This window comes from Chlorocebus sabaeus, chromosome 23 (assembly GCF_047675955.1).
Source record: "Chlorocebus sabaeus isolate Y175 chromosome 23, mChlSab1.0.hap1, whole genome shotgun sequence".
In the NCBI taxonomy this organism is placed as follows: domain Eukaryota; kingdom Metazoa; phylum Chordata; class Mammalia; order Primates; family Cercopithecidae; genus Chlorocebus; species Chlorocebus sabaeus.
This window is the reverse complement of record NC_132926.1, coordinates 72,016,367-72,032,906: the sequence shown is the minus strand read 5'-3', so window position 1 is coordinate 72,032,906 and position 16,540 is coordinate 72,016,367.

Here is a 16,540-nt window from a genome sequence, read left to right as displayed (position 1 = left end):
CCACTTGTGCTTCTATTATTCATAAATGATAACCAACATTTATACAGCATGTACCCTTTGGTGAGCTCTGCTCTATTATTTCACATGTATTGATTATATTGATTCACTTAATTTTCCTGTGAGTTAAGCACCATGATCACTCCTCCCCACCTTTTGAAGGGGAAGAAATTGAAACCTAGAGCAATTAAGTAACACTACCAAAGTCACACATCTAGCAAGTAGTGGAACGGGGGTTTGAAATCATACACTCCTGAGTCTTGACTCCAGGCCTTTGACCACCACATGATGCTGCTTCCCTCAGGTGCACTATTATGGTTGTGACGAGTGGACACATAAAAACAAACCCATCAGTGTTTAATGAACTACGACCAGCTATTTGGGAGACAGTGACTGCACAAGGCTGCTCTTCAGGAGCTGTAATACACATAGATTTCAATACAATTCATTTTCTAAGCCCTAGTAGAGCCTAACAGAGAGTCTAGCTTTCACATGGATTATTGGTTTCAATTTTGCAAAAGACGTTTCTAAGACATCTGTTGGTCTCTTCTGCTAATTTTAAACGGTGATGAAAATATGCTTCTTCAAAATTCCCCTCTTCTCTTAGCACTTTGAGTGCCTCATCTTCCTCTTCTTTATCTCCTATTGCTGTCCCTTGTCACAGTTCCAGCTTTTTCTACTTGTCGGGCAGTAGTTAATTTGCTTTCAAAGCAGTGCCATCTGAGACTGTTTCAACCTGAAAAGAACTCTCTGGCTCTTTTGCCAGAGAGCAAAGCCCACTTGGTTCAGAGGCTGTGGCTGGGGGCAGTGGATGGATCCTGTATCCCTTTGAAGATTGAGCTTTGAAAGGTTTCCTTGAAGAGATGTCCACTCACTTCAAAGCTGACCAGTGTTACCTCTGTGCTAGCACAGACTCATACTTCAGTCAGTCTGGTTGGGGCAGTTGGGAGGGACACAATGACTTTTATATTTGTGGATATTGTTTTGGCTTAATTTAAAATTCTAGCTGATTTCTGGCCCTCTGATGTGCTGATGAGGATACCCAAGTAGGAGGAGAGAGATGCAAATTTTCCTTTGAAGTTCAACCACTGACTCAGGTTTCTTCAGCCCCAGCCAATAAAACCAGCAGTGGTTTTGAGTTACTTTTTGCTTGAGCCCACAATGCTTCTAGCAAGAGGGTGACTAAGAAGAGAACAAATGTAAATGTTGCACCTGGTTACATGCTGTTTGTACAGAGGGTAACTTAGTTAACACTTAAATTTCTTTCTCTCTTTCTCTTTTTTTTAAGAGATGGAATCTCGCCATGTTGCCCAGACTGGTCTTGAACCACTGGGCTCAAGCGATCCTCCCACTTTGGCCTTACAAAATGTTGGGATTACAGACATGAGGCACTGCGGCCAGCCAGCACTTAAATCTTAACCAAGATATAGCTTTATGAGACATGGGCCTCTGTTGCTTGATGCAAACCTACTCCTCTTTTAGGAAGATCATTAAAAATCAATTTCAAAATTTCTGTGATGATATCCCAACAATGTGGCTTCCTTTCAAGCATTATTATTTTGAGTGGCTGCGCTGGTTGAATTGTTCCTACACAGGTTCTTTTAAGCATTGTTTCCAGGAACATAAAAATTACTCAGTGGTTTCCATTTGGTTGGCAATTTTGTATTAGTTTGTCAGGTTGAGACGACCTGACTTTATGTTCATGGTTATTTGTGGTAAACTGTAGAAAGTCCTGACTATATTTTGTACCTTAGGATAACTAGTCCCAGTTTTCTCTGCTTAGTCCAAATTTATGCCTGCTGTCCTCTAAAAATTGTCCCAGTTTGGATGGTAAATTGTTAAGGTCAGCCTGTATCTAGGGAACTCAATAGGTATCATCCAGTGGGCACCCACTGTGATTTAATAGAAAAGAAATGGGATTTAGAGCTAGAAATCTAAACCCTGGATCTGCCATGGGTGATGGGACAAGTAGTCTAAAGTCTCTGAGCCTCAGTTTCGTCATCCACAGACTGGGAAAAATAATGCCCTATAAAGTTTTTGTAAGAATTAACTGGGTCACTATATATGTGAAAACACTCAGAAGTGTGCGTGGAACTCAACAGGGAGTCACTGCATTTGTTTTTATACAAAACCTCTTCACCTGAGGTGAGGGTGGATTATACTAGCTTTATTTTAGCTGATTGTGTGTGTGTGTGTGTGTGTGTGTGATGGGAATGGGGCAGAGAAAAGCGAGAAAAGAGAACTTGGGGGCGAAAGAGAAAATGAGTTAGAAGTAGTTCTAGTGCAAGACATAGGATTGCTGATTTTAAATGTAGCATGGAAATTATTTTCACTCAGGGCTATGTAATAATTGCACATGGATCCTCCAGCGTGTTTTTGAGGTTTCTTAATGTATTTAATGTCTTGAGGCTTTTGATGCCTATGTTCCAGCCCCACTCTCATGTTCTTTTGAAGCAGGCTTAGTTTCTCCTGAAAATGTGGCATTTCTGTGCAAAAGCTATCGTGCTCTGGGACTTGAGTCTCCAAAAAACAGATACAAATTCATCAGGAAAAAAAGCACTGGATTGCCATGCTGGGGAGACCAAGAGAAAAGTTGATCCTGACACAACTATCCTTGGGTAGTTGGTTGCAACTGGATAAACATGAGTTACAATAAAGTTACATGTGTAGTGTATCTGCAAAGTGTAACTGTACAAACAAAACCAGATTTTACTTTCTCTTCCTATGACCCATCTACTATTTCCACCTGGAGTAAGGATATGTGGATACCGAAGAAGTTATTGCCTTGAACACGCTTTTACTGAATAATCCTCATTATCAATGTAGTACATGTTTATTACAGGAAATATTATCCATAGTCATACCATTCAAATGCAACCACTGTTAAGGCTTGGGTATGTTTTAACTAATATTTGGTCACATTTCTAAAATTTTCTATTCCTTTTTTCTCTCAAATTATGTTAAAATTTTATGTTGATATCCCATTGGACAAACTTCCTAAAAATTAGAGTAATTTCCCAAGTGTTAGATTTTCTTTCAAATTTTTGAAATATCAATTGTGTATAAATTCTTGTCTGCATTTGAGATTATTTCTTTGATGTAAAAATTGAGAAAGAGGAATTATAGGGTCAAAGTCATGAATCTTTTAAAGTTTTTTATTCATATTGAATAACTGAAAAGCTATTTTGAAATACTGCTATCGGTTTACCACTAACTTGATATTTTTAAAATACTTTAATAATATGTAATAGGCATTATATAACTCTAATCATTTATCCTTATAGCACTCCATAAAATATTATTTTATGGTCAAACCAGCATATAGGGTAATTTGGATTTTTCAATATAAAAATTTGGGTTTCTATGTATACTAATATCATATGTGACTCTATTATACTTGTGGTATCTCATAGCTGGATATTTTTCTAGCAGTCTTGATGGTCCCATTTTCTTGATTGTAATTGTACTTGAATTATTTTAAAAACCAGGCTGACAGTAGGAAGGGAGAAAGGGAAGAGATTCCTTCTTTTAGAAACAGCTTAAGCAGTTTGAGGTGGTCTACATTTCTGGTATTTGCAGCACATTTGGACCCAAATTGTGAAAAAAAAAAGTTTTGGTCTTAAAAAATCATTTTTAATATTCTATTAGCTACTTTGGATGTTCATTCTAAAAAGTGGACAGAATATTGGAATGGATTTCCCTAAGTGGGGACTCAGAATATTTGACTATTTGGTGGCTCTTTGAGGTAGAAGCCCAGGTTCAAAATGACAGCCCCCACCTCTCCAAAACTCTCTTCACACTTGTCACTGGCAGAGAGAAACATCTTGCCCACAGGGGAGAAGAGGCCTCTAGATTGTCTTTTTCACTCTTTAGTGGAGAAAGAAAGAACCAGACCAAGAGAGAAGATTCCCTCACAACCAAGATCAGGACCACAGGATCAAGGTGCCACATCTGAGAACAAAAGACTGTCAGATCCCATAGCCTGTGCTAGGACATAGCAGTGCATGGCCGATGGGAGACTGCTAATGAACTTTTTTGGGAAATATATCCTTCAAGTGTCCATTGTGTTGAATGATGAGAAAACAATACTTCTTTTGAGCTCAGACAACTTTTGGTCAGGATGGGTATATTTAGAGTGGATTGGTGCTTTCTAAAACCTCAATAGCATTTTCACCAACATTTTAAACTTCTCTCCTGGCTTAAACATGCTCAGTTTCTTTAATAGGTAGTCTTGTGAGGTAGTTTCCAGAACTTTCCCTGTGGTCAGCTCTCTTTCATATCTCTACCAAGCTTGTCAGTCTCAACTGTGATGTATGTAATTAGCCAGCATATTTTTCTTGCAATATTGTGCCTGCATGAACATAAGACTTCATGTCATTTAGTATGGCTAGCCACATCCTAATAGTACAATATGCTTATTGGTCAGAAGAATAGTTTTGAGACAGTCCAAAGTTCAATTAATTGTTCCTCTACCCAAACATATCATACCATTTGCTTATAATAAACCTGTTGTTTTATAACCCTGAAAGGGACTGCTAAGACTATCTTAAATCTCATTCTGAACTTGTAGATTTGCCTTTTCTGTTGTTTATTTATTTATTTATGTGGATATAGGAGTTTACATCTATTCCATTTCAAGTGTATCTAGTTAAGTTTAAGTCTAAGGCCATCATTATAAGTATAGTATCATACTATAAACCCAGTAGGTGATAATAAATGCTTGTTATAATGCTTACCCTGTGCTTTTTAAATAGGTGACTTTTGGGGTCTTTTTGCTGTTATTAATGGTATCTTTCATTCCTCTCATCTTTTCCTTTTCACCGTATTTTACATTCTTCCCGAAATGGTCAGTGTAGAAATATATTTCTCTTTCATCTTCCTACATGTATTAATGAAAAACCAGAATTTGTCTCTAATGGTCTTAGTGCCACATTTTAAAAGAAAGGGGGAAAAAAAAAAGGAAAAAGAAGGAAGTTAAACAAGCATTGCCCTCCTTAATAATACATGTTTTCTGTTCTCTGGATAGTTTATTATTTAGAAATTATGGACTCTAGTATCTTTCCTATAGCAAACAGAAACAGCATAGGGTAAATCTGAATGATTAGTATGCAAGGAGCTGATTCGGGGATATTCACTATAGCTTGTCCTTTCAATGTGTCTTCTTTGACATCTTCACCCTGGGTATCCTGGCAACAGAGCACTTCACAAAAACAGAAGTCCCATAGACACTGTTTGCTGAATTCCATCAGAATAATAAAAAGACTGTTTTATCTAAGCATTTGCTGAAGACAGTAATTTAGAAAAATAGCAAGACGGCAGCTAAATGTACTTGATTCAAAAGTGACTGACACTGAAGGAACCCCCAGCTCAAGGATGGTGTCAATGGGTCAGATAATTTCTCAACCATTTGCAGGAAGACAGGAGAGTGAAAAAGAGATGACTGGTGAGCTCAAATGAGAAGTAAACCAACATGCATGTACCAGAATAAGAAACCCCTAAAGCAGCCTATTTCTATAATGTGGGGCCCGTGCCGCCCTCGGAGCTGGAGATGTATCTTTACTGTGCTGTAAACAACCTGAGGACAGATGCCTTCTGCTGCACGTGGAGCCTCCTCCCCGCTGTTCCATTTGCTGTCTAGTAGTGTGGTAAGCTGAGTACTTAGGGTGGCACGCTCTTCCTAGGCCCCAGGGGATCCAATAACCTTAGTGAGACATTTGGAACTTCTGATCCATTTTGTGCAGTGATAATGCTGTCAGTGGTCCCCTCTGGGCCTTAATAGGTTAATTAAAGCACAGCTATCAGATCCCAGCTATCTTGATGCTTAGTCACTGGGGGACTGGAGGGCACAGTGGATAAGAGAATGGCTAACATGACTGGTCTCCTAGATCTATCTATCTAATTTTTTCAGACTTACCCTACAGTTAATTGCCATCTCTTTTTTTGTGAATGAAGGGCTTACTGTGTTGGTGAAGAGACTCTCTGCTCTTCCCAAGGCTAAGAGTTAAGAAATGTTTTCCCACTGCCGGGCTGATGTCTTTGTTAAACAGAGCTCAAGATTCATACAGTGTGAAAACAGGGGAGAACTTTAGGGGCCAGAAGTTTAACCTTTTCAAAGTATTAGAATCCAGACAGGCTGAGTACTAGAGTTGACACATTTTGACAGTGTGCCCAGCCCAATAGTCCCCTCCCGGTGTCCACCTTGTACCACCCTCCTTCCCCAATTCACTCAAACTACCTTTGTCCTGCATAATCCTGACTCCCACCCCCAACCCCCATTCCAAGCCACAGCTGGTTGGACCAGCCTCAGGCCCCTGTCTCAATCTGTCTAGTCACAGTCTCTCACCCGGGAGCCTGAAAATGAGACTCGGCAGCACTTGCAGTTCAGCTGGCTTTCTGAGCTGAGGACATTTACACTTTTGGGGAGGGTGACTTTTTCTGAGCATGCAGAAGCAGAGAGACGAGAAAGACATAGCCACACAGCAGAAATAGATGAGAGAACACAGAGAGAGAAGGAGAAGTGGGAAGGGAAAGGGGGTGAGGGGAAAAGGCTGTCTTGATTATTGATGGATTTCTAGATTCTAGTTTCAATTTCTTCTGAAATTCAATTCCACTTGTTTCCTTTGGGTTCTTTGAGAGACATATACCCCGGATCCTATTTGAGTTAAGCGAATTTGAGTAAGTTTTGCTTTTGCTTAATTGTTTTTTTTTTTTAAAAAAAAGTCTTAACCAAGACAAATTGGTCAAAGACAGCTCTAGAACTGGAATCCAGGTCTCCTGTCTCAGGCCAATGTTTTGCCCACATTACTGGCCTCCTGCCAATACCTCAACTCTAGAATGCACCAGAAGACCCTACTTCTCTTGACAACTCCACTGAGTCCCGGTGGGGCTGGAAGAGCCCCTAGAAGTTATTATCTGAATGGTCCCACCCTCCAGCCCTTGGCCTTAGATTGTTTCTATATTGGATGCTCTACTGGTAGCCAGTGGGCATCCTACTCAGGTTGGAACAGAAATCTGTGTTGTGACCCCTTCCAAGTGCCCATTTGAATGCACATCTGAAAATTCCTTGGGCCCTGTGTCCCTGAAACCTGTATGACCTCTAACCATAGCACAGCTGGTGTTTTCAGGTGATGAAGGTGATAACTTCTGCTTCTTTGGAAGCATCACTTAGAAGTCATCAGAAAAGAGTTCCAGGCAGGTCCTCACTTACTGCTGCTCTAAGATGCCAGCTGTTGTTTTGTTATTCTGTTCCACTGGGATAAGGGCAAGCTGATGTTCCGAGAGAGGCTAATTGTTGGGAGCAGCAAGGAAACAGGAGCAGAACTGGACTTCTGATCATGTAAACAGTGTTTCTGTAGCTCCCACTGCATGACGCTCCTGCTCTCCAGGACAAGGCAGACTGTGTGCATTTGGCACAAATAAAAGCCATGTAGTGATCTGGGTTTGATCTCTGCACAGAAGAGCCTCCTGTATAATTTATGGCTTTAGAATGGGCAGTCAGATTTTTGGGCAGAAAAGAAGCCTAACATATTATTGTCAAGAAAGAATCGAATAAGTGGGATAAATGGTACTTGGGAAGCTCCTGACCATTCCCATACTAATCAGAAGAAAGTCCAAGTGACGTTGATTATACTGTAAATCAGTTCTTTGGAGACTAATTTGGCCTGCCTAAATTTAGATACTGTCTGCAATCTCACAGAGGGCACAAAACATGGTTAAGATGGAAAGTGCTAGTCTTTTTGTGACTATTGTCACAACAATACTTTGCTTTCTGGAAGACAAGGCAAGTTCTGTTTGCAGGAACCAGTGTGTTGCTAGAGAAAGGCAGGACACATCAACATCAAAGTGGATTGAAGTCTTTGAAATTACCGTCCTTTTACCCTATTTATGGATCACCTTCCTGGCCTTCCCTTCAAAATGCCTGCAGGTACATACAAACTCCTACTCATGTTCACACATAAAGGCACACACAGACTCACACCACAAAAATAATCCCTTTGATAAAACATTCTCAAACTAATGTAATAGTAGAATAAAGGGCTCTAAAGGCTGCTAGTTATCTATTGCTGTATAACAATTATCCCAGAGCTTCACAGCTACGAACAACAAATATTCATTATGTCATGGTCTGCAGGTCAAGAAACTGGACATGGCTTAATTGCATGCCTCTGGCTTAGGGTCTTCCTCAAGGCTGCAATTAAGGTGTCAGTGAAGCTTCTGTCATCTCAAGCCTCAATGGGGAAGGATCTGCTCCTAAACTCACTTACAAGGCTATTGGCAGCTTTCAAGAGCTCACTGGCTATTGACATCAGTCCCTCCCGTGAGAGTTCCATAGAGAAGCTCACAGCAAGGCTGCTGGCTTCACTCAGAGCAAGCATGCAAGCAAGCAAGAGGTCAGATTGTGAGAGAGGGCACCCAAGATGGAAGCCACCTAATCTCAAAAACAATTTTCTAGGACCTCTGCTGCATCCTATTCACCCCAAGTGAGTCACTCTCTGCAGTCCCTACGTACTCAAGGGAAGGGGGTTTCACAAAGGCATGCATGTCAAGAGGAGGGAGTCACTGAGGATCGCTTTAGAGCTCCCTGCCACAAGAGCCATCTCCTTCAGCTCTCCAGGGAGCCACATCTCTTGTCTGCATGAAAACTTCTTGTACTGGCAGCTTGGCTGCTTTTGAGGCTGCTGTTTTCATTCTACTTTTAGAAAGTCTTCCTTAGGTTGAAGTATGAAGGCTGTGTTCTTCGAGTGGACATCTTTTGGGGGTGCCTGTCCAGCTTCCCTTTCCTTTCTGGCACTGGCAGTTCACTTTTCCACTGGGACCACTTTCCCTTATTCTTAGTCTTGGCTCGTGGTGGGCATAGGATCCAGTGCTGGACAATAAGATATTTGCATCTTTTTGGTCATAATGCTTGATTAAGCAATGGGTACAGGCCACAGCAGATCCAATTTACACACCTTGAGCTATCTTTCTACCATTTGTGTGAACCCCTGTTCCTCATTCCCCTCACATTCCCAACATCCCTTCTACATTTTCTTAAGGACCAGAAGTTGCAATTCTTTAGAGGACCACCCTTGAACTACCCCAGCCGTAGAGAACTGAAAGTGTCCAAGAATTTATATCTCCCCTTCCTTTATTTTGTTTGCTGGTTTGTTTTTTACAATTTGGACCAGTTAAATATTTTTTAAGATATAATTCATTTACCATACACTTACCATACCCAAAGATGATTCATCGTGTTTTTTTTTTTCTTGTCTATTCACAGATACGTGGAGCCACGACCATAGTCAATTTTAGAGCAGTTTTATCCCTAAGCAACTACTAATCTACTTTCTGTCTCTATAGATTTTCCTTTTCTGAACATTTCATATAAATTAGATCACATAATATGTGGTATCTTGGAACTGACTTCTTTTACTCAGCATAATATTTTCAAGGTTCATCCATGCTGTGGCATGTACTAGTGGTTTATTCATTTTTGTGGCCAAATAATATTCCATTGTATGGATATACCACATTTTATTAATCAGTTGGTGAACCATTTGGGTTGTTTCCACCTTTTGGCTATTATGAATAATGCTACTATAAACATTCATGTGCACATTTTTGTGTAGAGTATGTTTTCATTTCTCTTGGGTATATATAGCTGTAAGTTCGGTTGGCTGAATCACAAGATAACTCTGCCAGAGTGTCTTCAAAAATGGCAGCACCCTTTTACATCCCCACCATTAGTGTATGAGGTTCTGATTTCTCCACATCCTCACCAACACTTGTTATTATCTGCCTTTTTAATTCTAGCCATCCTAGTGACTATGAAGTGGTATCTTGTGGCTATGACTTACATTTCCCTAATGACTAATGATGTTGGACATTTTTTTTCATGTGCTTATTGACTGTTTTTTTTATCCTCCTTGGAAAAAAAGTCTATTCAGATCCTTTGCCTATTTTTAAATTGGATTCACCTAGTTCTTTGCCCTTAGAGACAACTCTGAGGCATGACTTTCTCTCCAGAGTTTCTCTGAAGAATCAGAGCAAAGCAAACACTCTGAGACTTTTTATTTTCTTTTTTTTTTTGAGATAGAGTCTCACTCTGTCACCCAGGTTGGAGTGTAGTGGTGTGATCTCGTCTCACTGTAACTTCCACCTCCTGGGTTCAAGCAATTCTCCTGCCTCAGCCTCCTGAGTAGCTGGGACTACAGGTGCGTACCACCATGCCAGGCTAATTTTTGTATTTTTAGTAGAGATGGGGTTTCACCATGTTGGTCAGGCTGGTCTCAAACTCTTGACCTTGTGATCCCCCTGCCTCGGCATCCCAAAGTGCTGGCATTACAGGCGTGAGCCACTGCACCTGGCTGAGACTTTTACCTTCTTCCCTTCCCTATCAGACTTCTCTGGGAGCATGTGGTAGCCTGTCTCAAAAAAATGACTGTCTTCAATTTCTTCTTTGCCCATATACATCTCAATCTTCCATGGCCCCACTGACAGGCAGAATCTCTGCTTCCATTCACTTGAATCTGGACTGGCTTGTATCTGGTTTGTCTAACATAATAGAACAGAATGATGCTACTCATTTCTGGGCTTAGACTTCAGAGCCTAAGAGGACTGGCAATTCCCACCTTTTGATTCATTATGTAAGAAGTCCAAGTGGCGGTTAGAATCTTATCCAGCCTCTTAGTTTTCAATGTTTTTCAGGCCAATGCAGTTTTATTTTACTGTGAAACATCTTTTTTTTTTTTTTCTGATTATAAATTTGTTTCTTGTAGAAAATCTGGAAAATAGAAAAAAAGTGAGATAATAAAAATCACTGGTAATATACTTCTTAGTGATAAACACTGCTAACATTTTAGTATATATCCTAGCAGTTTTGCCTTTGTAACTAAATCTGTATCTAGCCATCATTTATCTATCAATTGATTTATCTTTATGTATTTTATAAAAAATGTTTGGCTTGATTTGTGTGTACTTTTCTTAAACTCTGTCAAGTTTCTGACTACAATCATTCTTCTCCTATTCTTAGCAGCTTGAGACCCTCTGACAAGGTATTAGAATGTGTTTGAGTTGAAGAATTATAAATTAAGAAAGAAAGCATGAAAGAGGAAAGAGAGAATAAGAGTCATAGTTTCCTTCTGAAGTAATAAAATGTCCGATCCTTAGCAAACCTAGTGTCTCCATCTATTTATTTTCAAAATTGGGCTTCTTATTTTCAAAGAACCCATTTTTGTTAAGGGTATGGAAGGTATGAACTACAAAAGAACTTCTCCCCATGAAAGTACCTATTCAGCAGATGCTCCATTTACTAAAACACTTAGTCTAGATAAACAAATGATAGTCAACAGAGATCTGCAAGTTTCATTTAAAATAATGAGTTCTGCTTCAGGTAGCACCGGGTGAAATAAAATCACGGAACACTATTCTCAAAAGTTGACTGCAAAGGCTGGGGGTTAATTGCATGGAGGATAATGGAGCAGCTGGGGTAGAACAGGTCAGAATGCACTGACTGGCTTGGATGCAGGATGCCCGGTCTAGCGGTCCCAGGGAGGAGAATGGCTAGTACCTTGGTAGCATATCCTAAGTGAAGCCCATGAATCATCTGTTACTCCAGAATTACACAAAATAAATCCTTGGATAAGGTATCTACTCTACAAGGATGATGAGGGGGCAAGCACAAACCGGGGGAAAGGATACTCTGACAAGCTCAAACTATTGTAGCTATGAAGAATCAACAGAAAGTTGATTCTAAATATGTGTATAGTGGGAATCTATGTAAAATTCAAGAAAATTTGCTTTGCAAATTTCTTGCAACAGAATAAAGGGATAGCAAATGTGTTAAAGGTAAAGAGTCATTTGGAGAATGCAGTGGTTACCTTCTTTTTACCCTTATAAATATTGAAAATGTCATTTGTTACATCCAAGCTTGGAAGAGAGGAGGCATGGGGCTGTAAGTGAAGCATCTGTTTTTCTTCCTGGCTCTCTTCTGGCATGGGAATACTGGTCTCCTTTTCCTTGTTGGAGGATGCTGGCTTTGAGGCTTGCCAACACACCCTACACACTCATGTTTGCTTGATGGCAGTGTCATATTTTATAGGTTCTCACAACTTATCATGTCCAAATTTCCTGCCATTAATCACCAGTGCCTGCCATCTTCACATTTCTGAAATATAATCTAATGAATTTACATTCACTGAAAGAAGCTCCTTTTTCTGGCTGCTGTAGCCCTGGAAAAGGAATAGAGATCTCTGGCAAGTTGTCAGGTCAAGTGCAATTCCACCAAGAAAGAAGAACCATCTCGATTCTAGCATCAACTTTTTTTCTAGAAAGCACTTTTGCAATCTGTGATTGCTGTAGCCTTAATTACAAGAAACTTTGACTTTATTAGCTAGCAGCAATTGACCTTGGTTAGCTTCCCAAGCTGAATTGAGGCTGACTGACTGGTTGACAGGCTGGCTATTGTGACAAATTCCCTGACCATGCTGGTTTACCTCAAGTAATGTTAGCATTTAGATAAAACAATGCCCAAACCCCATTAAACGCAAAGACAACAGATGCATGTTAGAAAATAGTGGAATGAGAATGCACATTAAATATAGGACTCTTTCTGTAGAATAAATTTATATCATAAATATTAGAACTTATTGATTCCAAATATTGGTAATAAAATACATGTTATATAGTTCTTGACCTCATTTTTATTACATATTCATTTAATGCCCACTAAAAGGCTACCATAGTGTATTAATTAAGATAGTATTAGCAAGGATTAATAAAGTCCCAAATAAGACTGTGGTGGCAGAGATAAAGAGAAGAGAGAGCTGAAAGACATTTCTGATCTAGAACCCCCAGGAAAGTGCAGAGAAGAAACAAAGATTGGATAGCTATGAGCTTTTCCTCTTGGGAGACACCATTGACTGAGTGGGGGAAATAATTCAGTTCTGGGAGCATTTGATTCAAGGTGTCTGTGAGACATGAAGAAAATGAAATAGTAACTATTTAACACAAGAAGCCTTGACGAATTAAAACGTCTGTCTGAAGATGCCCCCTCTCCTACTTAGATAAGCAGACGGGGGCCTTTGGACAGAGGATCACAGTGCCCGCTGCTGGCAGTGACTAGACATGAGGTGTATCTCAAGTAGATTTAAGAGATGGGATCTGGGGCAAAAGCATATTTTAAAAGCCAGGAGGATGATCTGACCACACGAATGAATCTCATTCCAATAAACTTCACTGTAGAAGAAATATCTCTTTGTTTTCTGAAGACCAATTTGATTTCAAACTCTAAGGGCCCACTTGTCCAATTGGTGGCATATTCCATTTCTATCATTGTGGCTCCCTTCCTCTCTTGGGATTGCACCATATCCTGGGGTGGGAGGAAGTCTTGCACGATGCCTGAAAAAAATAAAGTCCTCTGATTTTAAATCTTCTTGATATTAAATCTTTTGTGTTCCTGGCTGCCATCCTCATTATTTAAGCCCTCAATGTCTCCTGTTATCTGATGACTCACTGCTTCCACATGTCCTGGGTCATGGGCAGCTCTGATGAAGCCAGTACTCTCTGGGCTTAGGGTCTTGCCCCTTGGTTGTCTATGGAAACATTTCTTTCTGTGGTATTTGTGCCCCAAGCTACCACCATGGAGCAAGACCAGGTAGTTCTCCACTCTGGGCATCTGCTGTTCTCTCTTCCCTCCAGCCTGGGGAAATGCTCTCCTGCACTTCCTCCAAGTCCCTCTGTTTCTTCAGTTAAATCCTCCTGTACCCAAAGGATTTAGAGTTAAGAAAACACAAACCAGAAAATCTCGCAAACTTCCTGTTTTGCACTGTGCCACGGACTTGCCCTAAGGCAATGAATCAAAGAGCAGGCTCCCTGCTTTGATGAAGGCAGGAAAAGGGAAAAGCACAGCAGGAAAACAACTTCAATTCCTACCCCGAAATGTTACGTGGCTGCTTCAGCCCCGGTCCTGAAGGGGTTAGGGAGAGAGAAATGCCAGGTTTTGAAGCCAATGCAATGAAAAGCCTGGTGAACCCATAGATTGCAGGCTCAGAGAAGTGGGTGGGAGGGGAAGCCTGAAGTCAGTCCTTCAGCTGGCAAGGAAGTGTTTGGCCATCTCACCCTTCCATGCTCAGGGGTCCATAAAAATGAGGGGAGAGGAAGTCCTGTGATTTTTATTGTCTGTTTTTCTTTTGTAAAAGCTGCTAAAAGGTTTTCCTTCAAAAAGAAGTTGGAATTACTTGATTTTCTGCAAACTGACTGATCTGCTCTTGTATTTCTGCTTCTTGGTACGCCTTTCCCCCAAAACTCAGGGAACAGTGTTACTGGAAGGCTGAGGGTGGCTAGAATGGAAACATTGGTTGACCCACTCACTGCTGGCCTGGACTCAGTTATTGGTTAACTCGTGGCACAGAGAAAACACAGCTGACGGTGCTCTTTCAAAATAAATCAGCATTCTAGGCACTGAAAGGGAAACTAGGTTTGAGGGAATTGCAAAGACAGGCTGAGAAAAGATCAAACCACAGAAGGTCAGGTACCACCAAGAGGTTTCTGGCAGAATGAGGTAGCCTTTTTACTGAAGAATGTAGGCAGCTGGAGACAGGCATCAAAGGAGATTATCTATTCACAACTCCCTCATTCCAATGTGGCCTGCATCTTTGAGTCTGCCCAGAAAAGATCAAGAGGAAAGAGAGCAGGGAGTGGGGAGAAAGCCTCTGCTCAGCAGGTGCTGATGTGACTGAGGACTGGCGTGAATGTCTGATGAAGGGAGGGGTGAGACAGAGCTGTGCCTACCACGGGTTTAACGCAGAAGTCACTCGGGGGGGATGGTGTGAGGTGACAGACGCACCCAGGGCTGCTCTTCCTTTCCCTGCCAGGTGGTGACAAGTGTTAGTAACATCATCATGGGCTATGCACAGGTGTAGCTTCATTCAATTGTCTAGGAGGGGCTGGATGTGAACTGGTAGGTGTGTAACCAAACACAGACTGGGACATCATCATGATAAAGACCCCAGGAGTCAACAGAGCCAACCGTGCAAACCACTTTTCCTTGCCAGACCTTATTTGTCTCATCTGTAAAACAATACACTTAAGGAGTTGTGAGTATTAAATGAGACCATACATGTATTATTTGTCCTATTCATCAATTTTTTTTTTCTGGTAGTCAGGAATAGCAGTGCAAAAAATAAAGTCTCTGCCTCCATGGAAGATACAGAGAATAAGCAACTCAACATAGAAATATAAAGAGAGCATGAGGTCCTGAGAAGAGATAGGAGGGAAAACACAGCAAAGCAGACAGGGTGATGGAGGATACAGCTTCAGACAGCGTCTCTGACGGGGGCAGACACAAATGAAGCCATGGGGGCAAGCCATGCTGCTCTCCAGGGGAAGAGCATTTAGGTAGGAGAACAGCAAAGAAAACACTGAGAGTGCAACCAGTTTGGTGTGTTTGGGGAATGGCCAGAGGCCGGTGATAAAGGAAGGAGTCACAGCAAATGAGGTTAGAGACGTAGCTGGATCACATGGGGCCGTGACAGTCATTGGAAAGACCTAGGATATTATTTTAAGTTTGACTGAAAACCCTAACATGCGTGAAGAGTTTCACTAACACAGGTATGGAACACTTCCTATGTGCCAGGCCCTCTTCTAGGCACTTTATTAATTCAGTCTTCACACAACTCTGTGGGGCCCAGAAGGTGAAGTGACTTGTCCACGATCACATGACTGGCCAGTGGCAGAGCCGGAATTTGAACGAAGACAGTTTACCTTCAGATTAATGCTCCTGACTTTTCTCCCTTTGCTTAATGTCTGGAACATAGGAAATACTCACTACGTGATTATGCTCTTGCTGTTTCAACTCATCAGTGGTTTCCCATTTTCCCAGAAGAGCATCACGACTCCCCAGTAGAGTCTGTGAACTCTGCTGCCGCGGCCCTGCGGTCTTCTGTGGCCACTCGCTCCCTTCCTCAGGCTCTATCCTCCAGGCACTGTGGTCTTGTGGCTTCCTGAGCATGTCTACCCTCTGCCTTCCTTGGGAACTTCGCACATGCTAAAGCCTCTGCCTGGAATGCTCTTCTTTCCAGGGAGCCTGTGGCCAGTGTTGCTCATCCTCTTCTCAGAGGAGACTTCTGACCCACACACCTAATAGTAGCTCCTGTGATTAGAGTAGCAGCATCCTGTGATTTTATTTGTTGGTTTCTTGTTTCTTCATGAGCTTGTTACATGCAGATTATTTCATGTATTTATTTACTTGCTATTTTCATTTTGTATCTCTCGTCTATGAGACTATAAGCTCCATTTGGCTTGTTCCCTTGCAATCCCTGAGGCCAACATTCAAAACATATTTTTTGAATAAAGACATGAATGGACAAATTATTATTTTTAAAAGCAGAACTTTATAGGAAATTCAAATGATTTTTTTTTCCTTTTTCAACAATACATCTAGTTGGAGATGGCATGATTGAAGTGTCATATTCAGTTACATCAAAGTGCTCATGGTTTCTTTCCCTGTAGATGAAAATATTTTGAGTTTTGCACAGTGGCAAAACAAATAAAACTTTGACTTACC